Genomic DNA, 26,844 nt, shown 5'->3' with positions numbered 1-26,844 from the left:
CTGGGGGTTTTGCTAAAACGGTATTTTAAGCTGAAGCCGCTGCTTCACTCGTCAGTGTTCAAGGGAGGGATTTGCTTGGTTTAACAGGAAAAATTGCAAGTAACCTCTTTGTATGCAATCATTTTTGCTTTTACACATTTAGTCTCTCCATCTATCTCATATTTGCATAACAATTTCAATATGAAGTCTGTCTCTGTATTCCTGTATCTTACATGTGTAACACTGCATTGCATAATCCAGAAGGGAACATTGCTTAACTGGAGAAATATAGGACAAAACCCATTGAAGTAAAGTCCAGTGATCCAAAGCTGTACTGCCAGCAGTGAGAGGATAGAGAATGGTAGAGATCTGGCAAAGTGTTGTACTGCAATATACCAATGAAACATCACCTGCTGGTACTGCATCTGTAACTGCAGTACACCAATGAAACATCACCTGCTGGGACTGCTCCTGTAACTGCAGTACACCAATGAAACGTCACCTGCTGGGACTGCATCTGTAACTGCAGTACATCAATGAAACATCACCTGCTGGGACTGCATCTGTAACTGCAGTATACCAATGAAACATCACCTGCTGGGACTGCACCTGTAACTGCAGTACACCAATGAAACATCACCTGCTGGGACTGCATCTGTAACTGCAGTATACCAATGAAACATCACCTGCTGGGACTGCATCTGTAACTGCAGTACACCAATGAAACATCACCTGCTGGGACTGCATCTGTAACTGCAGTACACCAATGAACCATCACCTGCTGGGACTGCATCTGTAACTGCAGTACACCAATGAAACATCACCTGCTGGGACTGCATCTGTAACTGCAGTATACCAATGAAACGTCACATACTGGGACTGCATCTGCAAGAAACTGCAGCCTGTCTGTCAGCTGTAACACTGTAATTGTCAGGTAAGGGGAGGACCCCCACAGTGATATCGGTGGAGGATAGAGGTTGCAGACACAAAACCTGCTGTGGTACTGATGAAATACAGGATTTACTGATCCTTAAATTAAGTGGACGGATGGGTTTTCTTCTGGCTCAGTGCAATATTGAGCTGTAATCAACATGCAGCCTTCACTGTGATATTGCGAAGTTACATTTTATGCCACAGAGATATGGACAGTGGCCAGGCAGTTGTATGTTTGACACTTAGTTGTCTACCAATTACATGAGCAAATGCAACTAAAATCCCTACCGTAGGATAATAAAGTGATCCTGTTCTGTTATGTTGTCGAGTATCTCTTAACTTGTGCAAATTTTAGAACTATTCCTCCCTACTGTAGGATAATAAAGTGATCCTGTTTTGTTATGTTGTTGACTATCTCTTAACTTGTGCTTTTTTAGAACTATTCCTCCCTACTGTAGGATAATAAAGTGATCCTGTTCTGTTATGTTGTCGAGTATCTCTTAACTTGTGCTTTTTTAGAACTATTCCTCCCTACTGTAGGATAATAAAGTGATTCTGTTCTGTTATGTTGTCGAGTAGCTATTAACTTGTCCTTTTTTAGAACTGTTCCTCCCTAACATAGGATAATAAAGTGTTCCTGTTCTGTTATGTTGTCGAGTATCTCTTAACTTATGAATTTTTAGAACTATTCCTCCCTACTGTAGGATAATAAAGTGATCCTGTTCTGCTATGTTGTCAAGTATCTCTTAACTTGTGCTTTTTAGAACTATTCCTCTCTAACTTCACCCCCCTCTCACCCCCAAAAGGGCTCATAACCATACCAGAAGAATGTAGCGTCCCTAAAATCACAGACACTCAGGTTAAAACAGCCCTCTCCAAAGCCAAAAACTCAGCATGAATGGGACTGGACGGTGTCCCAGGCTGCGTCTTACATAAGCTCAAAGACAAACTAACCCCTTACCTAAACACACTGTTCAAACTCAGACTCTCCACAGGCTACATACCCATAGAGTGGCGCACAGCAACGTTTATTCTGCTCCACAAAGGTGGAGCCACAACAGACCCCAGGAACTATCACCCTATAAGGCTGACTAGCTTGGTCTGCAAGGCTATGGAGCGCATCATCATGGAACTCATTAACAAAGACATTGGGAACCTCCAAACACTGGACCCTACCCAGTTTGCCTTTGTTAAGGGCAGATCATGCATCCTAAACCTGGTGGACTTCTTTGCGACAGTTACCAAGGCTATAGACGAGGGAAAGATGGTACACACAGCCTACCTAGACCTTGCTAAGGCCTTCAACACCATTCCCCATTCTGGTGTTATAGACAAGCTCATCAGCCTGAACATAAACCCCTACTTCACAAGATGGGTTGCCAACTGGCTCATGGACAGAACTCACATGATGAGAGTTGCGAGAGCTAGGTCCGTCTCAAAACCAGTTACAAGTGGTGTTCCCCAGGGCTCAGTCCTAGGACCCCTCCTGTTTGGCATATACTTCTCAGAGGTACAGGCAAGCACAGGAGGACTATAGTTGACCAAGTTCGCAGATGACTGCAAACTAGGGGCTATAACTGACTCTCCGGCTGACACAGACATCCTCCAAAAGGGTCTCACTGAGATGGATACCTGGTGTCAAAATTATGGCCTCAAGCTAAATGCCAAAAAGTGCATAGTCATCCCCTTTGGAAAAAACAAAGTACCCACAAACTACCACATAGGTGGTAGTCTCCTAAATATGGAAGACGTAATAAGGGATCTGGGGACCCAAGTAGATAGTAATCTCACCTTTGATAATCACATTGCCAAAGTGGTTAGAAAGTCCTTCTACATGGCCCACCTAATCACAAAAGGGTTCACATCCAGATCAAAAGAGGTCATTGTGCCCCTCTACTCATCACTCATCAGACCCATCTTAGAGTACAATGCCCCATTTGGGATGTACCTTACAAGGCACCTGCAACAGCTGGAAAGACCACAGAAGTACCTCACCAAGAGGATCAATGGCCTCAAACAGATGCCCTATGCAGCTCAACTGAAGAAACTCCAGTTGTACTCGGTTGCATACCGCCTACTCAGTGGTGATCTCTGCCTGACATACAAGGCCATGTCCAACCCAGAACTGATGGACATGCTCGACCTAAAGAAAACCTTATCCCTTCAAACCACACACTCTAGGGATCTAAACCTCACCATAACAATAAATAGGACATGCTGGAGGAATAGATTCCTGTCCCAGAGACTTCCCATGCTTTGGAACAAGATCCCAATCTACATTAGGCAGAGCTCCTCGCTAACACTCTTCAAAAGAAACCTTGAATAGTGGATGGGAAACTGAAAGTTTACCCCGGGGATCACCTCAGTGGCTCTGCTGGACAGAGGCACAGGGAAATAATCTAAGGGGATGGCGAAAGCCAACAGATTCTGGCTAGGCTTATAAATGCCTTCGGGCAGATAGCCTAGTACCCATCTATGAAACTACTGTATGATAATAAAGTGATCCTTTTCTTTTATGTTGTCGAGTAGCTCTTAACTTATGCTTTTTTAGAACTATTCCTCCCTACAGAGGAATAGTTCTATAAAAGGATAATAAAGTGATCCTGTTCTGTTATGTTGTCGAGTATCTCTTAACTTGTGCTTTTTTCAGAACTATTCCTCCCTACTGCAGAATAATAAAGTGATCCTGTTCTGTTATGTTGTCGAGTATCTCTTAACTTGTGCTTTTTCAGAACTATTCCTCCCTACTATAGGATAATAAAGTGATCCTGTTCTGTTATGTTGTTGAGTAGCTCTTAACTTTTGCTTTTTTAGAACTATTCCTCCCTACTGTAGGATAATAAACTGATCCTGTTCTGTTATGTTGTCGAGTATCTCTTAACTAGTGCTTTTTTAGAATTATTCCTCCCTATAGTAGGATAATAAAGTGATCCTGTTCTGTTATGTTGTCGAGTATCTCTTAACTTGTGGTTTTTTTTAGAACTATTCCTCCCTACTGTATGATAATAAAGTGATCCTGCTCTGTTATGTTGTCGAGTAGCTCTTAACTAGTGCTTTAATAGAACTATTCCTCCCTACTGTAGGATAATAAAGTGATCCTGTTCCGCCTGTTCCGTTATGTTGCCGAGTATCTCTTAACTTGTGCTGTTTTAGAACTATTCCTCTCTACTGTAGGATAATAAAGTGATCCTGTTCTGTTATGTTAGCGATTATCTCTTAACTTGTGCTTTTTTAGAACTATTCCTCCCTACTGTCGGATAATAAAGGGATCCTGTTCTGTTATGTTGTCGAGTATCTCTTAACTTGTGCTTTTTTCAGAACTATTCCTCCCTACTGCAGAATAATAAAGTGATCCTGTTCTGTTATGTTGTCGAGTATCTCTTAGCTTGTACTTTTGTAGAACTATTCCACCCTACTATAGGATAATAAAGTAATCCTGTTCTGTTATGTTGTAGAGTAGCTCTTAACTTGTGCTGTTTTTCCCGTAGGATAATAAAGTGATCCTGTGTGTGTATGTTATCGAGTATCTCTTAACTTGTGCTTTTTTAGAACTATTCCTCCCTACTGTAGGATAATAAACTGATCCTGTTCTGTTATGTTGTCGAGTATCTCTTAACTAGTGCTTTTTTAGAATTATTCCTTCCTATAGTAGGATAATAAAGTGATCCTGTTCTGTTATGTTGTCGAGTATCTCTTAACTTGTGATTTTTTAGAACTATTCCTCCCTACTGTATGATAATAAAGTGATCCTGCTCTGTTATGTTGTCGAGTAGCTCTTAACTAGTGCTTTAATAGAACTATTCCTCCCTACTGTAGGATAATAAAGTGATCCTGTTCCGCCTGTTCTGTTATGTTGTCGAGTATCTCTTAACTTGTGCTGTTTTAGAACTATTCCTCCCTACTGTAGGATAATAAAGTGATCCTGTTCTGTTATGTTAGCGATTATCTCTTAACTTGTGCTTTTTTAGAACTATTCCTCCCTACTGTAGGATAATAAAGTGATCCTGTTCTGTTATGTTGTCGAGTATCTCTTACCTTGTCTTTTTTTAGAACTATTCTACTGTTGTTTTCTTATTTAGCTAGAAGGACTGAGGAATCTTTATAAACTGCTTGTTAATGCTGACCTCTTTACTGTTTGTCTAAGCAATCCATCATTTATCTACTTGCTTTCTATAATTTCTTTTTTGCCTTACACAGCAAACCATGTGGCCAGTACTACTACTACCCTACTGGCTCTTTCATTCCTCCATTCCATGTGTCTATTGCATCTTACAGGTGGGTGCCAGCTTGCTATGTGGGTCACTTTGTTCAGAATTCTAACTTCTTTCATCTGTATGTTGACAGTGATTCCAGGAACTACTTGAAGTGGTGCAGTGGAAAATATCACTCACTCACTCACTCACTCACTCACTCACTCACTCACTCACTCACTCACTGACTCTCTCACTCTTTCACTCACTCACTCACTCACTCGCTCACTCATGCTCTCACTCACTCTCACTTTCTCACTCTTTCACTCACTCACTCACTCACTCACACACTCACTCACTCACTCTCTCACTTTCTCACTCACTCTCACTCACTCACTCACTCACTCTCTCTCTTTCTCACTCACTCACGCATTCACTCACTCACTCAATCACTCACTCACTCACTCTCTCACTTTCTCACTCACTCTCACTCACTCACTCACTCACTCACTCACTCACTCACTCACTCACTCACTCACTCACTCTTTCAGTCTTCCTCCCAGTAGCCCTGTGGATCTTGTAACTGGTGGTCCTCTTAAGTAAAGTGGTCTTCACCAGATAATCTTAGCAGGTTATGCCTCCAAGGTGCACACCTTCTTTGCACCCCCAAGAGGGGTAAATTGACAATGATTGCTTACAGCTCAGACCTCAGGGGGCTGGCATATAGTCATGGTTCCCCCTTCTGTGCAGTGTGCTGGCTTGACATGTACGCACATTTCATTAGTAACCTGATGTCCATTCCCTCTGTGTGATGCAAACATTTGGCTTGTGTTGAAAAAGAAACTGTCAAATAACTGTCAGACTTTCAGGAATGTTTTTATCCTCTTAAAACTGCTGTTTTGCATTACATATGCTGGGGTGTGGCAAGAGTATTGTACTGTGACCAAGGATGTACGTACAGCTGCTGGTGGACAGTTCTATCCACACAGGATGCCATGTATTCACCTTTCAGTTCCCAGGGACAGCCAGCCAGCCATAACCCTTACCTTGAAATGTATTCTGTATTACAAGGGTGGTAACTCACAATGGTGAGTAGTGTCAGGACAGCGTTTTCTTTGCTGGGCACTAGTGACAGAATGCTTATGTCTGTTATCTGTCACACAGGAGCTGTGCATTTATTTTCACATACAGGGATAGAAGCAGAACGTGGGACTTTTACATCCATTGCAGTCTCTGAGTGCTGCAGCTCTGTGGTGTTACAGTAAGTAAACAATGCAGCACGTATAAAATGCCTGAGATCTGGGTTAGGAATTCTTCATCAATTGAATGGTATGTACATGCAAACTGAGTTTCTGATCTTGGCAAAGTCTCAGATGTTTCAAGGTTTCTGTTTTCAGGCTTCCTGCTATACTCTAATGTTGGTGAAAACTCCAGTGAGCACAGCTGTTGGCCTCTGTGCCAAGATAAACTGATTTTGACTTTGGTCTGAGTCAGCATTGGCTTTTTATTAGTTTTAAAAAAGGAGTGTAGTGTTCTGTGTGAGATTGTGTGCAGATTTACATAAAGCTGTATATTCAACATTAACATATAACGTAACAGTAGACCGAACCTGGGCAGTATTCGATGACATGAGCTGTACCTGTTAGGTTTAGAGCCTGGGCAGTACTCACTGACATGAGCTGTACCTGGTATATTTAGAACCTGGGCAGTATTCGCTGGCATGAGCTGTACCTGTTAGGTTTAGAACCTGGGCAGTATTACCTGGCGTGAGTTGTACCTGCTAGGTTTAGAACCTGGGCAGTATTTGCTGGCATGAGCCATACCTGTTAGGTTTAGAACCTGAGCAGTATTCACTGGCATGAACTGTATCTGTTAGGTTTAGAACCTGGGCAGTACCCCCGGCATGAGCTGTACCTGTTAGGTTTAGAACCTGGGCAGTATTCACTGACATAAGCTGTACCTGTTAGGTTTACAACCTGGGCAGTATTCATTGGCATGAGCTGTACCTGTTAGGATTAGAACCTGAACAGTATCCCCTGGCAAGAGATATACCTGTTGGTTTAGAACATGGGCAGTATTTGACTGGCATGAGCTGTAACTGTAAGGTTTAGAACCTGGGCAGTATCCCCTGGCATGAGCTGTACATGTTAAGTTTAGAACCTGGGCAATATTCACAGGCATGAGCTGTACCTGTTAGTTTTAGAACCTGGGCAGTATTCCCTGAAATGAGCTATACTTGTGAGGTTTAGTACCTGGGCAGTATCTCCTGGCATGAGCTGTACCTGTTAGGTTTAGAACCTGGCCAGTATTCACGTGCATGAGCTGTACCTATTAGGTTTAGAACCTGGGCAGTATCCCCTGGCATGAGCTGTACCTGTTAGGTTTAGAACCTGGGCAGTATTCACTGACATGAGCTGTACCTGTTAGGTTTAGAACCTGGGCAGTATTCACTGACATGAGCTGTACCTGTTAGGTTTAGAACCTGGGCAGTATTCACTGACATAAGCTGTACCTATTAGGTTTAGAACCTGGGCAGTATCCCCTGGCATGAGCTGTACCTGTTAGGTTTAGAACCTGGGCAGTTTTCCCTGGCATGAGCTGTACCTGTTAGGTTTAGAACCTGGGCAGTATCCCCTGGCATGAGCTGTACCTGTTAGGTTTAGAACCTGGGCAGTTTTCCCTGGCATGAGCTGTACCTGTTAGGTTTAGAACCTGGGCAGTTTTCCCTGGCATGAGCTGTACCTGTTAAGTTTAGAACCTGGGCAGTATTCACTGACATGAGCTGTACCTGTTAGGTTTAGAACCTGGGCAGTATTCACTGACATGAGCTGTACCTATTAGGTTTAGAACCTGGGCAGTATTCACTGACATGAGCTGTACCTGTTAGGTTTAGAACCTGGGCAGTATCCCCTGGCATGAGCTGTACCTGTTAGGTTTAGAACCTGGGCAGTATCCCCTGGCATGAGCTGTACCTGTTAGGTTTAGAACCGGGCCAGTATTCACGCTGACATGGCATACTCTTTGTCTTTGGCATTTTTCTTCACAGGGCCATTAATGTGGAGGGAGTATATGCTCAGTCAGAGAGTGTGTTTTTCTTCAGATATCTTGGTAATTTGCTTTTGCATTTTTAATATTCCTTTTTCACAAATTGTTCCTTAAGTCTCTGTTTCCACCTTGAGTGAGATGATTTTTGTCTTTGAAGACGTGCCAGATTTTATTTTTCTCATTTCTTAATTCTTTAAATATCAGACAGAGCGATTTGGCGGGATGCCTTATGCTAAATACTTTATTGTAAAGTGCTAGCTGGGGGCTTATCAGAAATACACGGCAGAGTAATTAGGCCTTTTTAATTAGATTTCAGTTAATCTCTAAAAGCATTTTCAACATAAATGCATATCCAAGGCAGTGCAGCTGCTCTGGAAATATGAAAGTGCTGCATAGCTTAGCTTGTCATTTCTTAAATGCCGGATATTGTTATTTCTGAAATGTAAGTACTTGATATGTTTGGAAGGACGCCCTCAGTACCAACAATAGAGTGCATGCTGTGGTGCGACTACCTGACCAATAGTGCATTCAATGTAATGTTGTTATTTTAGGTGGAGCTTTTGTCTCTTTGCTTCTACTAAAAATGGGATATGGCCACTGAAAACTTCCCCAATTAATAAGCATAATACTTATTATATGGCAGTAACGTCTTATTGTAACAATTGTTAATATCTGCTATGACTTCGTGGATAGAACAGATGCTAGTTATCTGCTGAATGTACTATGTTCTTCATCTGTAACTATGTAATATTTTAATTGCTAGGATTCTTCATCTGTAACTATGTCTGTAATATTTTAATTTGTGGAGCTTTTCTCCCCGGGCCTCCCCTGAAAATGGACCTGCATCCAGTCGGACATTCCCGGTCAACAAATGTAAATAAATAATAAAAAAATAAATAAATAAGTAAATAAATTAGTTCTGTTAGAAGTCTGAAGAAACATTATTTCAAATTCTGAAACATTCTATAAATGAGTTAGGATCACTTGAAGCACTTTTAATGGTTCCCTTTAGTACATTGCCTACACAGATAGTACATTATTACTTTCAGAAACTGTTTCCTTCTATCCATCTGTGTCCATCAAAGTGGATAGCTAAGGCTCTGAGGTCAGAATGCACTCCATCCCTGGTCAGTTTCCCAGGACTCAGTCTTATGTGGATCATTTTTGCAAGCCAAGTTGGAGGCACTGTTTTCTGACAGTAGATGAGTGACTAAACATCAAATGATTGATCAGAAGGACGGTGCAGTAAATGGCAAATGAACATCAATGCTGTAACATACAAAGTGACGCATCTGAAGTGAAGAACAACAGGTGGAAGAGGTGGCTGGAGCAAAGGTGCTACTTGGCAGCACATTGCTGGAAGGACCTGAAATTACTTAACTAGTTTGAGCATCTTCAAGTTTTCACACTGAAGAAGGATAGATATGATGACCAGTTGCAAGCATGCATAGCAAACACTGTGTCCAGCAGGCGTTTCAGAAAGAGGAGGGTGATTGTCCATTTGTATATGCCTTGGGTTACACCCCTCTTATAGTACTGTAACCAGTTCTGGTTATGAGATTATTGAGGCAGTGCAGGTCAGTGTATGACACTTGTAATGGACAGACTGGGGAATGAGCCTTGTGAGTGATCCTGGTATGTGTACCTTCAATGATATGATGGAGAGGTGTCTACAGTCAGCACCTCTGAGTGTCTGAACTTAATAAGTATGGCCAATAGCACTGCAAACACTATGGGTTTAGGAATGGAATCTGCCTGTTGATGAGCCAGCTATCAGTGGAAAGGGTCAAACTGCATGACAAACATTTTTCCTCCAGGAGAACAGAGTGTATCTAAGGTTGGCTACCTCTAACCACCTTTTAGGTTCCGAAACACACGAGGAAGTGTAAAGGAAATGTGTACTCTCACAGTGGTATCATTTCATTCTGTGTACTTTCACAGTGGTATCATTTCATTCTGTGTACTCTCACAGTGGTATCATTTCATTCTGTGTACTCTCATAGTGGTATCATTTCATTCTGTGTACTCTCACAGTGGTATCATTTCATTCTGTGTACTCTCACAGTGGTATAATTTCATTCAGCAGTCTACTTGTCAAGAGTAAGAGAGTTGAGCTCGGGCCATAGTAAAGCTGCCTGTCCTAGTTTATGAGCCAAAAGACAAATGAGAAGCTGTAGTGCCTTGAATAAGAAGGTAAGTGAAAGAGAGAGTCCAGGGAGGTCAGAATATCACTTATGGACTGCAGTGTATATACGTATTCCACAATCTTAAATGACAAGATATTTGCTTGTTGTTTGCTTCCAGCATCTGTCTTGTGTTTACACATAACTTACGTGTTTATGTTCTGGTTGAAAGTTAGTTTACATTAATAGCTGGAATAATATTTACTAAGTTTCTCATTTTTGGTTGTGGAACTATCTACGAATTCACAAAAAAAAATAAATAAATAATTGCAGTATCTAGACCCAATCTTCTTCTTAAACATAAATATATAATTTCCTTATTTATAACCGAAGGGATCTTCTTGTTAAACATAAATATATAATTGCACTATCTAGAACTGAAGGAATTTTCTTGTTAAGCAGTAGGAGGGATGGGATAGTACAGCCTTGGAATGGAGGTGGGAGCAAAGGTTGGAGACAGAGACCACTGTTCATTAAAAGGCTGCTGGCCAATTGGAAATTTCTACCATACTAAGACAATGGACCGTAGACTTGTTCATAGATTCAAGGTGTGTGTGTGTGTGTGTGTGTGTGTGTGTGTGTGTGTGTGTGTGTGTGTGTGTGTGTGTGTGTGTGTGTGTGTGTGTGTGTGTGTGTGTGTGTGTGTGTGTGTGTGTGTGTGTGTGTGTGTGTTTGTGTGTGTAACCACAGAAGTATTTATCATAACACACAGTACCTTTATACTTCAACCCTGAACTAAGTGGTAGACCTTTCCAGAAAGTGTCTGTGTGTGTGCACGTGCATGCATTCACACATTTGTATGTGCATATGAGAGAGAGAGATAGGAGATATGATTGGTCTGCAGTTATCAATATCTGTAGAAGGGCCTCCTGCAGATGTTTTGTTTTATTTTTGAAGATTTCAAAATTATTGTTCTTAAAATGTTTTGTATTAATTTGGAGTTTTTCTCCCCGGGCCTCCACTAAAAATGGCCCTCTACCTAGTTGTACTATCCCCATAATCAAATGTCAATAAATAAATAAATAAATAAATAGAGCCACCAAACAAAGGTAAACATCAGAGTGTGCTAATGAAAGTATAAACACTTAGGAAAAAAGGTAATGTTAGGGGCTGCTGCTGTCTTGTATGTATATATGAAACAGGCTGAAATCTGTCTTGCTGCTACTGCTGATAGACCTTGTCCAAGGAGAAGAAGGGTGTTCAGACCCAGTTTAATATACAGTATCATGGACTGCATGGTATTTAAATATTAGAACAATACAGGGTTGATAGGGAAACACTACAGGAAACTTGCAGCCTCTGCCACCTCCATATCATACCCAGGGAAAATTGAGGAGAACCTTTAGCAAGCGGAAACTAAGATATGTCTAGCATTAAGAATATTAGCAACTGATACATTCCAGAGACCCACAGGGGAGATACTAGGGGTGCCACAGGTCTCAGTCTCCAGAATATTGCTCCAATGTCTTAATGTTATAGGGCAGTGCAGTGGTGTAGTGGTTAGCGTTGTCACCTCAAAGTCAGAAGTTCTCTGATTTAATTCTTGGCTGGGGTGCCTTATGTGCAGAGTCTGTATGTCTTCCCTGTGTTCATGTGGGTTTCCTTCCCCATTCCAAAGACATGCAGTAGGTGGACTGGGCACTCTAAGTTAGCCCTAGGTGTGAGTGTGTGCATGCAAGTGTGTGTGGTGCATCCTTTGAGGAGGGTTGGGCCTTGGGCCAGTAACCTGATCCCATAAAGCCTATAACTGCTACAGAAACAACGAGTGCTCAAAGGTGCTTATTGCCCAATGTACCACATAGGTTTGTAAATGTGAAAGAGTCTTAATGCTATGCTAGAATATGCAAGAAAGTATATCTATTTTCCACACACCCCAGAGGAGACAGCAAGAACAGTGCAGGAATTTTATGCTGTAGCACACTACCTTGATCTTTTAGGGGCCATAGACTGCACTCACATAGAAATAAAAGCCCCACCTGGTAAACAGGGAAGAACATACATTAACAGGAAGGGGTTCCAATCAATCAACTGCCAGGTTGTCTGTAATGCCTTTGGGATCTTTCTGAATATGCATTTAGGTAACCAAGCTGTTACCATGACTCACACATATGGCACACTTCACAGCCGTATGCAAGGTTTGCTAGGGATAGTGTTCTGCAAGGCCATCTCCTGGGTGATGTAGGTTTCACACTAGGACTCGTGACACCCATCAGAAATGCACACACACCCACAGAAGAAGGATACAACAATACCCATGCTCAAACTAGAAATATCATACAGCATGTGTTTGGCATGCTGAAGTTATGGTTCCGCTACCTAGACACATCAGACCCAGGCACCCATGCAGAAATTCTCATAGCCTGTGCCATATTACACAATATCATCTTGAAGAAATTGTTAAAACAGGGATAGCAAGGACCAGGACGACACATTTGTGGACCACAGGCAGGGACAGCACCTCCAGCACATACAGACAAAGATTCTGAGGGTAAACCCCCAGCTGCAGAGGTACCCAGAAGAAGTAGGCATGTAGAGTATGCCCTGGCCCTGGCTAGAGGCAAAGGATAGCACACACACTGACCATATAAGACTCAAAGGTTAGCGCACACAAGTCTAGAGGGAAATGATAGCACACATTCATGGGAATACATTTCATAGGACTTCCTACAGTCACATCCATACAGGCCTATTTGAAGTATATCGCCATTCATACTGAATGCAGTTTATCTGTAATGAACACTGTTGAAAGACAGTTCTCCTGTAGCACTGACAATTAATCATCTTGATTAAAATGTATGCATTATTTCTTCCTTAGGTTTGATTCCCACATTGGTCAACTAACTTTTTACAGTGTGTAATTCCAGAACGTTATGTGTCAAGTCATCCTATTTAACTCCCACGATGACGACTGTAGTCACAGAGCCTGTCAGTGTCGACCATCTGAAAAAAGGTCGTGTGTCATAAATGGCAAACCTCACTGCCATGTTTCACACCTTCATTACTGTTTGATAAAATACCCTTCACTTTGTTTGCAAATGCCTCTGTGTGCTTTCCATTGTGCAAATGCAGATGGCATAGTTGTGTGTGTTTGCGCACTAGCAGTTAAATGCAAGATTAGAATTTGGCACCAACTCAGAAATTGAGTTGTTGCTTGACTTCTGAAGGCATGGCTGATGCTGGAGATGATGGTGCTAAATTTGGAGCACAGAGGTGAGGTGTTGAGTCCAGGATATTTGTGGCACTCCTCATGAAGTACTACAGCCATAGGCTACTGCAGGGACACTATACTGGGTCTCAGTGTAAGACTGAGGCTTGGAACAGATTAGCCGAGGCTGTTTCCAGTGCAACTGGCATCCCACAGACTGGAGAAAATTGTCAGAATCACTGTGATGACCTGAATTGGGACAAGAAGGACCTCCTTAGCAGATGACAAGATGAGTTTAGAACTATTGTCACCCCTCAATTGCATAAGTATAGTGATCCATCAGTATGAAATGCCATACAATGGAGGACACAGCCCAGGCTGTTATTCAGTACAATGGAGGACACAGCCCAGGCTGTTATTCGGTACAATGGAGGACACAGCCCAGGCTGTTATTCAGTACAATGGAGGACACAGCCCAGGCTGTTATTCAGTACAATGGAGGACACAGCCCAGGCTGTTATTCGGTACAATGGAGGACACAGCCCAGGCTGTTATTCAGTACAATGGAGGACACAGCCCAGGCTGTTATTCAGTACAATGGAGGACACAGCCCAGGCTGTTATTCAGTACAATGGAGGACACAGCCCAGGCTGTTATTCGGTACAATGGAGGACACAGCCCAGGCTGTTATTCAGTACAATGGAGGACACAGCCCAGGCTGTTATTCAGTACAATGGAGGACACAGCCCAGGCTGTTATTCAGTACAATGGAGGACACAGCCCAGGCTGTTATTCAGTACAATGGAGGACACAGCCCAGGCTGTTATTCAGTACAATGGAGGACACAGCCCAGGCTGTTATTCAGTACAATGGAGGACACAGCCCAGGCTGTTATTCAGTACAATGGAGGACACAGCCCAGGCTGTTATTCAGTACAATGGAGGACACAGCCCAGGCTGTTATTCAGTACAATGGAGGACACAGCCCAGGCTGTTATTCGGTACAATGGAGGACACAGCCCAGGCTGTTATTCGGTACAATGGAGGACACAGCCCAGGCTGTTATTCAGTACAATGGAGGACACAGCCCAGGCTGTTATTCAGTACAATGGAGGACACAGCCCAGGCTGTTATTCGGTACAATGGAGGACACAGCCCAGGCTGTTATTCGGTACAATGGAGGACACAGCCAAGGCTGTTATTCGGTATGCTTTCATGTCTCTTTGTCTTCTTCACTGTTGTACGGCTGCTGAAGACATGGCAGCGAACCAAGAGAGGTTAACTCACCTTCTAGAGGTATAGGATATGTATGCATCAGGTCTTACTGTAATCCTAATAACTATTGTACTTGTATGCAATATGGCAATACTGAAATAAATATTTGCATTTATAATATCGTATCCGTGCAGCTGATTAATGGTACAACAGAGTAAGACTTTCCCATCATACCTAGATGTGACAAAGGTGTACAGACTGGATAATCATAAATGTGTATGTCTTGTAATAATAAAGTCATGTGACATGTCATGGATCTAATCTCTTTTTTGTCTCACCTCACCCCTTCTCTATCAATTCTTTTTCTTTTTTGGGTAGGGGATATTTTATATGGCTTAAATATGTTTTTTGTCATACATTTCTGCTTAGAAAAACTGACATGCAGTACAGAGACGTACACTGACTACTGTAAATTGGCCTGCAGATTGCAGCACCAACATCCAACACTTCAAGGTCCCAAGCTGTCAGCACTGCCTCCACAATCCCTGCCCTACCTGCTTAATCAGGTATCTCTGACCTGGCAGTTGGTGCACTGGTACCCTTCAGGAGTAGTAGTATTGGAGGTGATGATTTTGTCACCTACCAAGAGCTGATAGGGCTGGTGGAAGGTATAATGGAAAGGGATCTTGGTGCCCAAATCAGCCATGTAGGGAAGGAGCTTCATTGCATTGCCAAGGCAATACCACGGTGAGCACTGACACAGGAAAGTGAGACAGGAAACAGTAATGACAGTTCTGAGGTTGAGGACCAGAGTCTCACTGTTCTCAGGCTTGATGTCCCTGAGCCTGCGATATCCCCTATTTAACCCTAATCACAGTGTTCCCCAACCTTATGTGTCTGTCACGAACCTTGTCTATGTAGTTTGTCCTGTATATCTGCTCCTGTTTCCTTACCTAGCCTTCTTACCTGACTGACATTACTAAGCCCGTTCCCCAACATTCCTCTCTCTTCAAAAGTTAAAAAAGTAAAAAATGGGCACCCACAAAAAATAACGACCCTTACATAACCCACAAAAAATAACAACCCATACATAACCCACAAAAAGTAATGACCCATACATAACCCACAAAAAGTAACGACCCGTACATAACCCACAAAAAGTAATGACCAATACATAACCCACAAAAAGTAACGACCCGTACATAACCCAGAAAAAATAACAACACATACATAACCCACAAAAAGTAATGACCCATACATAACCCACAAAAAATAATGACCCATACATAACCCACAAAAAATAACGACCCATACATAACCCACAAAAAGTAACGACCCATACATAACCCACAAAAAGTAACGACCCATACATAACCCACAAAAAGTAATGACCCATACATAACCCACAAAAAATAATGACCCGTACATAACCCACAAAAAATAATGACCCATACATAACCCACAAAAAGTAATGACCCGTACATAGCTCTTAACTTCTTCTTGACACACATGAGTTGGTTCAGTGGGTTGTAAAACATGATTCTGTTGTTGTCACCTACCCTTGGTGTGGTAATAGTCCAAAATCTGCAAATTCTGAATACACTTGTACATTTATGTTGTGAAGAAGGGGTTAGCTATGGTTCTTTCTCACTACTTCCCTGCAAATTACTCTATTCTGTCCTGTGTGTCCTCTCCACTGCATGCCTCCAATTTCACCGCTTTCTTATCAACCCCATGTTTACATGTTTAATCTAGTCAAAAAATAGACTCACACACAACACATATGGCCAGAAATTGCTCATAAGATAACCTTCACTTTTTTCCTCTCAGTATTTGTGTGTACTTTGTTATAGCAAGTGCAAAGTGACAGTGAATGGCTGTTCAAGTCTTATGGAAAAATCAGGTCTATATTGGATAGTCGAAGTTCCGTAACTCCGAACACCTAATGGTTGAACCATTATGTTCGAAGTTACAGAACTTCGACTATGCAGAAAAAAAAATACAAAATGGACAAAACAAAAACTTGTTGTAAGTAGGGGGGCCAGCCCCCCTGCACTCCCCACATGGGGGGCTGCACCTCCACCACACCCCCAGCTATTTAAATATACCAACTTTGAGATCGCACCACATTGAAGTGAATGGAAACCTCAGCTTACACAGATTTCCATTCAAACGCTCCAACATTTACAAATTCAAATGTATGGTCTTGACCATATGTGGTTCGAACTTGTAAATGTCTGACTACATGATAGGAACCCGGCAAATCTGGTTAGCTTTTCCCATCACTCACAGTAGTCCAGTTATCTTTGTGCAAAGGTGCTCAAAGATGCTGCACTATTGGAATACAGAGTAAAGAGACTACAGGAAATCACTGGTAACAGTTATTGTAACAGTTGTTGAACTACTGGATACAGACAACTACAACATCCTTTGTGGAGTATTGACATAAATCAGTTGTCCGATGATTGATTTTTGACCATAGCATCAAGGGTTCAATTCCAGATGTATGTCACGTTATTTCTTACTGTGATGTCATACTTCTGTGATATGTTTTGTAACATAAATCTTACTTTTTATCCAGTTAAGCATTTGCTAACACATCCATGACCATAAGAAAGATTTAGTAAACCCCCCTTGTTCCACTCATGACGTAATCAGGTTTTGCCTGTCGTACCGCTTCTTCATCCCCACAGCTGTCACCTACTCATACAGAGCATGACAGATGAATACTGGGGACACACCATAAAGATGTGCATTAATGACCCATAAGACCACCGTTTCACAAGAGTCTGTATATCTATCTGTGATTCCCCCTTGTGTCTCACTACTTCGTACTGTTGACTACTCATTAAGCTGATGGATGTAAATGTCACATGATCACAGTTTCAGGATGTAAATGTCACATGATCACAGTTTCAGATGGCGGACATTACTTTGGCGAAGATAATGCCTACACCTTCAGTTGGCAGAATACATTATCTCTGTCCTTTCAAGGGTATGATTTTGAGCTGTTTGAAGTATGATTTACTTGGTGGGGTGCAGAGGTAATGATTAAGTCTCTAAACTTAGTTTTTCACCTTGACAACGGTTTGAATCCAACATTAGGTAAAACTCTTATTTCCTGTTTTTATAAGTGTCTTTCCTGTGAATGAGTTGTATGTGCATCTGCCTAAGCCCCTTCTCTTTGATCAGTTGTAGTCATCAGCATTTGTGTGTGGTCTGGCAACTAGCAACTCTAGTATCTGACGTTAAATGGCATCTCATGTGTTATTGCAAAATGCATTGTTTGCGTTGCACAGCGTTGTACACCCAGTTAACATGTGATTTCCCTTGTGGCATGTTTCATATGTAGTAGGTATAAAATATTATTTCAGTAGCTATTAAAGACACAATGGCCAGGCAACATATTTATAATAGTCATTCCTAGGTATTCTTAAAGTCATGATCAAAAGTTACTATAATAATCACATTCTAACATAATTTGTAAAACAATCTGCTTACTGGAGTCAAGCCTTATTTGAACTCTGCTTTTTTTTATTTACCTCAGAGTTTACACCTTGTTCTGCAGAGAAAGCTATGTTGATAGGTGGATTTTATTCACTAAGTACTGTCCAATGTGATGACAGCTGTGCATCACCATTACGGCTGTTTGTGCTATAGAAGGCAAACCAAATTAAAGTCTTTCACCTTTCCTTCAGCACAGAACTCTGTTTGCATCATGCAAATGGAAAAGGCAAGTACAACACTTTATTTTTGAATTGAGTTTTGGAGCTACCATGGAAAGGTTTAATACAACATGTGGAGCAGTACTAAACACCGCTAAACACTATTATGTTACAGTCCTAGCTCACCACATCAAAGTATAATCACAAATGCACCAACACTTTGACAACATCTGAATACATTTCACAACATTGTGCTTTAGGAAGAGAACTGAAACAAAAATAAGTATTGCTACTGGATCATATTGCTTCATTACATGTGTACCTGCCCTATTTTACTGCCTTCAGACTCTTACATATTAATGTTTTTTTTTTTTAATTTATTTTTTGCCCTGCTTTTAGCTGCTAGTAATAACTCTCTATCCCCCTCCAAAGCCCCTCTCTATTGTAGCTTATTTTAACCATACAGCACTGGGTTTGCTTCAAGTAAATCTACTTGTGTAGCTTGAGGCCAGTGTCCTTTTGTAAGCTTACTTCTGCTCATATTTTCTTTTTATTTTATTTCTGGTGACTATACCTTTAGAAACTTTATATCCTTGTCTCTCAAGCTAGTTTTTCACTATCTTTTTCTGATTGTTTCTATGACTTCATCTTGACCAGGGTTCTAACCCCGCTACGCTCAGGCTCACTTTGCTCCCCTACCATACCCCCATTCCCACCCACCCCATTATAATTACCTTTATACCTAACTATCCCTTCCCTTCCTGTCCCACTAGTCACTACAATTCCACTTCCTGCCTATTTCCACAACCACCTTACTAATCTGTCAATCTTGTCAACACCACTTCCTCTATACCACTGTCACTACCTACCCTATCTGACCATATTTGATTCCAACATGTATTATTTTCTAATATCTTCTACACTTCTCCTTATTCTCTTTATCTCCACCTCTTACCACTCCAATCTCTCTGACCCACTCTTATGTTCACCGGCTTCTCAAACATATATCCAACTACTTCATCTTTTACTATCTCCCCTAATCTCTTTACTACCTCTACCTCAAGTCTATATAAACTATCCATAATACAGGTTTTTAAACCTTCCCACAAAGCTAAGTCAAAACTATACAAACTCCATCTAGCATCTACTACACACTCTTTCCTCACTAAAAACCTACTTTGTTCTAGAGATATCCATCCCAACCCTGGCCCCTCTTCTCTCTCCAAAACTACCTCTACACTGCCCCCATCTTACTCCTCTAACAGTCACCAACCTCAGTCACAACAATCATCTCCATCCAAATACTTAACTATTTACTCATTGAATATTCAGAGTCTAGCAAATAAAGTCACTGAGCTGCACTCATGGATAGCTCTCAATACCCCTCACATCCTCTCCCTATCTGAAACCTAGTTCAAGCCACAAATCTCAAATAGTGAAATACTCCCACCAGGTTATAATATCTTCCGATCTGATAGACCTTTAGAAAAAGGGGGTGGCGTGGCCATCCTCTACTCAAACAACCTTAACCTCTCACTGTACCCTTCCCCAATTCCTGACTTCCTCCCAGCTGAAATCATCATCCTTAACTGCCATCTGAATCCCCACAAAAAGCTTGCAATTGCCTCTATCTACCTTCCTCTTGGTAATCTGCCCATTCTTGAAAACATCCTATCCTGGTTCTCCCACAACGTACCATATGAGACACTTATCCTTGGTGATGTCAACATTGATTGGTCCAAACTCACAAGTGACTGAACCCAACTCAGTATCCACCTACACGGCTTCCACCAACTTATAACATCTCCCACTCGCTTCCATAAAAATTCCACTTCCAGCTCCAGCATAGACTGGATCCTTACCAATTCCCCCCACCAATACCACAATCCCACCACCTTACCTGACTCCCTCAGTGATCATTTCCCTACCACCATCTTAAGACATTACTCCCATATTCCTAAACCCCACCTTATCAAAGACTGTTGAAAACTATCGACTTTCAATTCATCCCAATTTAACTCTATTCTCCACAACATAGATTGGTCCATCCTAAAACACCTCCCCCTAAATGATGCTGTAAGCACTTTCAATAGCATCTTCATGAATACTCTAAACTCCTTAGCTCCCTCTAGGAAGATCAGAGTAAAATCAAATCATGCTCCCTGGCTCTCCAAGGAGACTAGATCCCTTATGAAACAAAGAGATCATGCTTGGAAAACCTGGACTAAAACTAAACAACCACCTTTTCTTCAAAAATACAGGCAACTGAGGAACCTTGCAAAAAACATACAACTAATGACAAAATGTTATACTATAACTCTGCTCAGCTTAACAACAAATCCAATCCTCGAAAATTTTGGCCAACTCTCAACAACATCCTCTATCCTGGAAAGCCCTCTAATCCCTCCCCATACCCTAACCCTTCCTCTCAGGAAACAGCTACCCTCCTGAATAAACACTTTATCTCTTCCATCCAAAATCTGGTAACATCTAAGTCAAACTCTACTTCGATACCCACCTCTCCAAGTCCCACTAACACAACTTTGTTTTCTTTTGAGCCAGTTCCCATTACTTACATCAAATCTCTACTACTCAAGCTAAAACCTTGCTCTCCTTCCACTGACAGTCTATCTCCTACATTCCTTAAACTTGCTGCTGACTCAATTGCCTATCCTATAGCTATACTAATTAATAGATCTATTCTGGAATCAACTGTCGCCACCCTTTGGAAATCTTTCTTCACTATCCCTCTTCATAAAGGTGGAAACTCCACTGACCCCTCAAACTACCGACCCATTGCCATTCTGTCCCCCTCTCCAAGATATTAGAAAAATGTATTCAATCACAGCTTCTCAATCACCTTCTCACACCACTTACTTACCCCTACCCAACATGGATTTCATCCTCACCACAGCACCACCACTGCCCTCCTCTCCTTCACTGATATCATTGCAGAGGCCCTAGACAACAATAAACTCATTTCCTGTCTCTTCCCAGATCTCTCCAAAGCCTTTGATACTGTCTCCCATCCTCTATTACTATCCAAACAAACAAATATCCACCTATCCCCCTCCGCACTTGCCTGGTTTAATAGTTACCTGTCTGGCAGGGAACAATCTGTCAAATGGCTCTCATCCTCTTCACCTTTCCTTCCCATCTCCACTGGTGTTCCCCAAGGCTCCATCTTGGGACCCCTTTTGTTTAACATCTTCACCAATGATCTTTACACCTCATGCAAAAAATCCTCCCTTATTCAGTATGCTGATGACTCCACACTTATATCCATTTCAAATAACATTCCTGAACTACATTCCCTGACCCAACAAGCCCTACTATCCACTGAACAATGGCTCTCTCACAACCTATTGATCCTAAATCCCAAAAAGACCAAACTCCTACTTTTCCTTCCCCGTTCTCTTTCTCATCACAAAACCTCATTTTTTATTACATCTTCTAACAATACAACTATCCAACCTGACACCCACACAAAACTCCTAGGGGTCTTTATCGACGACGAACTAAAGTTCAATGTACACATACTCCAATGTATAAAAAAAAAAACAGAAACTAAGTCTGCTATATCGGAACAAAAAATTCCTAACCCCTGAATCTAGACTTACCCTGGGCCAGGCACTCCTCCTCCCAGCCCTCTTATATGCCACCCCAGTTCTTACCAATATCCAGGCCTCCACTCTAAACAAACTCCAACAGACTTACCATAAAATAGCCAGATTCATTACTAACTCCCCATACAACTCACACCACTGCATTTCTTTAAACTCTCTTCAATGGTTTGAACTTCTCCAATTTATGCTATCTTATCAATTTCATATGCTACACTCTATTCTTTATAAACCCTCCTTCTGTCCATCTGTATATTCCTTAGTCTCCATCTACATCCCATCCCAGACCCTTCATACTCCTAACCAACAGTTACTTGATATCTACCACCCAAAAGGGTCAGTAGGCAAACTACTCTACAAACACTCCCTTGCCCATGCTTGGAACAAACTTCCCCTTGACTTACGTTCAATCTCCCACACCTCACACTTTAAAAATGAACTAAAACCTTATTTTCTCAATTCCAGAACCTGCCCTTACCATGACCCTACCTAGTCTTCCTTCCCTTTATGTACCCTCAATAGGACCATACTTAGTACCTCATTACACCTGTCTCTCCAGTGCGTTTACTATGATTTGCATAATTTTATACAAACAAAAATGTTTATTGTTGACCTATTGAACTATATCAATGTAAAATTGTTACTTAGGTTCTTTTTAATGCAACTTTAATTTTATGCATGTAACTCAACATATGTGAATCTTTTTGCTATAACTGCTATTATATCAATATTGTTTAAAATTGTACTTGTTTAAAATGTACTACTGGAGCTTTTCTCCTCGGGTCTCCACTGAAAATGGGCCACAAGCCCAGTTGGACAAACCCGGTTAACAAATGTCAATAAATAAATAAATTGTTTAATGTACTAATGTGAAATGCAGTGAACTCTGTGGTTAACTGACCACTTCATTCTGGACAGCAGAATCTGGCAATACAGCACTGACACTTGCAAATCATACATGACCTCCTACAGCCTTGACACACATAAATCATCTTTGTTTTATCCCTCTTGCATTGAAACATTTGTACTGCTTGATATTGACAGTACACGTTGCCCATGCATGAGCACATACCATTCCTAATGTCAGTACCATACCATAATCATAACCTGATGACCGCTGACTGCTTCATTGTGCATCCTGTGTGTGTCTCATGTACACAACACAGGTACTGATCAGTCTCAGTTCTGCAGTGTACATTAATGACAGCATAGCTGAGATAGGTCAGCAGTATGTATGTATGTATTATTGATCATAGCATTGACCTTACTACATCATATCAACAAATATGGATTTGTACAACACCTTCAACATTGCAATATCTTCTGTGATGCAGTGTCACACTGTAAAAGTCAGACCTCTCTGTCGGTGCATGCATTAAGTACTGTGCCCTCTAGATTACATAGCTTGATAGTTATGAACTTCAAATCTCACAACACTGAATGTGTCTGTGTAACGAGTTGTGTAAATATGACCTTAACTATTGATGGCCTCAGTAAAGCAGTACCCTGGATTTAATTTTAAACTGCAGGGTGAGCCCACATCAATGTCAGACACTTCTCCCAGCATCATCTTCTGTGCAACACAACACTGATTCCGTCTCCTATAAATAGCACTCTCACACTCTAAATATCAGGTTTTTGCACTGGTGCTTCCCTTGAGTACTATTTTCTCTAGCTTGCATAGCTGGTGAGGTAGGGTGTTCTAATCTCACAGCAGTCAACTTGTATTTGCATGTATTTGTGAAAAATATGAATTTAACTACTACTGGCCTCAAAGTAAAAGGTATATTAGAAAGAAGGTAATAAATTCTAGTAATATAAATAAACGTGACAATGAAAATAAGAATGCAATGTTAGCCACACAGTGAAGAAGGCACTTCCTATGGAAACTTAGGAAGGCAAACTTCCCTCAGTCCATCCTCAAAGCCTTCTACAGGGGGACCATCGAGAGCATCCTTTCAAATAACATCATAGTTTGGTATGGTAACTGCCAAGCATCTGATCATGGGGCTCTCCTGAGGGTAGTGAGGACAGAGGAAAAAGTCATTGGTTCCTCACCCCCATCCATGGATGATCTGCACGAGACTTGATGTGTGGGAAGGGCTAGGAAGATAATCAACTATCCCACTCACCCTGCCCATGGCAAGTACTTCCACCCTTCCTCAGGCAGGCAGTATTGCAGCTTACACTGCAAAACATCTAGACTGAACATGAGCTTCCTCCCTCTATCCATAAGGCTGCTGAACCTGAATGCCAGGCATGATAGCGAATAATCAGATTAATATGCCACTTGCTGTGAAGTATCATCTATAGCAATCACTCTGGCAAACTGCCTCAGTGACTGGTACAGTTAGTCTGATTTCTTAAGCTATTACTTCCTGAATATGCAATAGTCAGGAGTGAGTCACCACTCCATACATGTGCAATATGACCATCAGAATATATCATACCACAACTGATGACGTTCAATATTCTAAGCAATCACAATATGAAGTCATAGTTGTGCAGTACCTACTAGTATAATATTGTCTAATGTCTTCCTGTCCAATTGTGGTAATTTATTGTATTGTTAATATTTTAATTATTACTGTATGTGCATTAGTCTTACTGTCATTCAAACTATGTGTTCATTGTTATATCTTGCATGGGGACCAAAGCAATGTAATTTCATTCAGTTTGCATTGCTGTGTATATCTGATTGAAATAAAGTTTACTTTGACTTTGACCTTGACTTTGACTAACAACCCCTACAAGCTTTCTGTGCCAGTAGCTGATATGCCACTTTGACTATAAAACCACGACGGGGGAACAGGGTAACTTGCCTTTGTGAATTGAGGCTTTACTGCTTCTGCAGATTGTAATTCTTAGAATTCTGCAAGGCTGGACAGTTACACTTTGTCCAGGGTGAAACCACATTGATACTGATGTACCAGTTCATGATAAGTTACTAGATGGCTTTTGAGTACAAGTTCAAGTGTTTCTGCTGCTAACAAAGTCAAAATGACAAACCTGTAGTTTTTTAGTACCTGATGGGTCATTTTCTTGTAGATGGCACAGGGGGAGGTCCCATGGTGTTCTCACTGAACATCATTGATTCCCCTGAGCTGGTCAGTAGTCTGGTGACTGGACTAGGCACCTGTTAAAGCATCCATGATGGATATTGTCTCCTGGATGTCATAAACATGACATTTCAGAAATGGCAGCATCTTTAGTGAAGATCATGGTTCTAGTGACAACAAGGGGATATCTTTCAGTGGAAAGTTTGCAGAAGAAGGTGAACAATGACCTGAGTTCTGGGCCAGTATGTGAGAGAAGCCATACAGAAGTCAAAATCTGAAAATTGTAATCATATCTAATTATTATGTGTGCATTTGTGTGCAGCTCTGATGTGTTCCCATTTCTTCATCCTCGCATTCTATTGGTAGAATTCCTTGGCTTTCAAATGAGATTGGTGGGCTTTTGTAAAGTCACCATATTTTATTTTATTTTATTTTATTCATTTGTTAACCAGGTAAACTCACTAAGCAGAAGCCTCTTTCCAGGTGTGATCCTGGAGCTCTATCTCGTGGTTAAGTGAATTACTAACCATCACAGAGTAGGCAAAGGGAATCAAACAATGATGTGCAGCAAACAGTGATGTACAGCACACAGTGATGTGCAGCAAACAGTGATATACAGCAAACAGTGATATGCAGCAAACAGTGATATACAGCAAACAGTGATATACAGCAAACAGTGATGTACAGCATACAGTGATGTGCAGCAAACAGTGATATACAGCAAACAGTGACATGCAGCAAACAGTGATGTGCAGCAAACAGTGATATACAGCAAACAATGACATGCAGCAAACAGTGATGTACAACAAACAGTGATGTGCAGCTAACAGTGATGTACAGCAAACAGTGATATACAGCAAACAGTGATGTACAGCAAACAGTGATATACAGCAAACAGTGATGTGCAGCAAACAGTGATGTACAGCAAACAGTGATATACAGCAAACAGTGATGTACAGCAAACAGTGATGTGCAGCAAACAGTGATGTACAGCAAACAGTGATATACAGCAAACAGTGACGTGCAGCAAACAGTGATATACAGCAAACAGTGATGTGCAGCTAACAGTGATGTACAGCAAACAGTGATATACAGCAAACAGTGATGTACAGCAAACAGTGATATACAGCAAACAGTGATGTGCAGCAAACAGTGATGTACAGCAGTGATATACAGCAAACAGTGATGTACAGCAAACAGTGATGTGCAGCAAACAGTGATGTGCAGCAAACAGTGATGTACAGCAAACAGTGATATACAGCAAACAGTGATGTACAGCAAACAGTGATATACAGCAAACAGATACAGCAAACGGTGATATACAGCAAACAGTGATGTACAGCAAACAGTGATATACAGCAAACAGTGATGTGCAGCAAACAGTGATGTACAGCAAACAGTGATATACAGCAAACAGTGATGTGCAGCAAACAGTGATGTGCAGCAAACAGTGATATACAGCAAACAGTGATGTACAGCAAACAGTGATATACAGCAAACAGTGATGTGCAGCAAACAGTGATGTGCAGCAAACAGTGATATACAGCAAACAGTGATATTCAGCAAACAGTGATATACAGCAAACAGTGATGTACAGCAAACAGTGATGTGCAGCAAACAGTGATGTACAGCAAACAGTGATGTACAGCAAACAGTGATATACAGCAAACAGTGATGTACAGCAAACAGTGATGTACAGCATACAGTGATGTGCAGCAAACAGTGATGTACAGCAAACAGTGATATTCAGCAAACAGTGATGTGCAGCATACAGTGATGTGCAGCAAACAGTGATGTACAGCAAACAG

At 41.4% G+C, this 26,844-nt stretch overlaps 1 protein-coding gene across 1 annotated transcript in view; it reads left to right on the top strand.

The window, feature by feature from the left end:
- The window catches only part of ELAPOR1 (endosome-lysosome associated apoptosis and autophagy regulator 1), an 885,667-nt gene that overhangs the window by 571,256 nt on the left and 287,567 nt on the right, over window positions 1-26,844 (top strand). The gene's annotated exons all lie outside the window — the stretch shown is intronic.

The sequence above is a fragment of the Protopterus annectens genome, chromosome 7.part0 (assembly GCF_019279795.1).
Source record: "Protopterus annectens isolate FY-2018-M chromosome 7.part0, PAN1.0, whole genome shotgun sequence".
NCBI classification, from domain to species: Eukaryota; Metazoa; Chordata; order Ceratodontiformes; family Protopteridae; genus Protopterus; species Protopterus annectens.
Note: the sequence above shows the minus strand (reverse complement) of the source record. Positions and strands in the feature narration are given on the sequence as shown.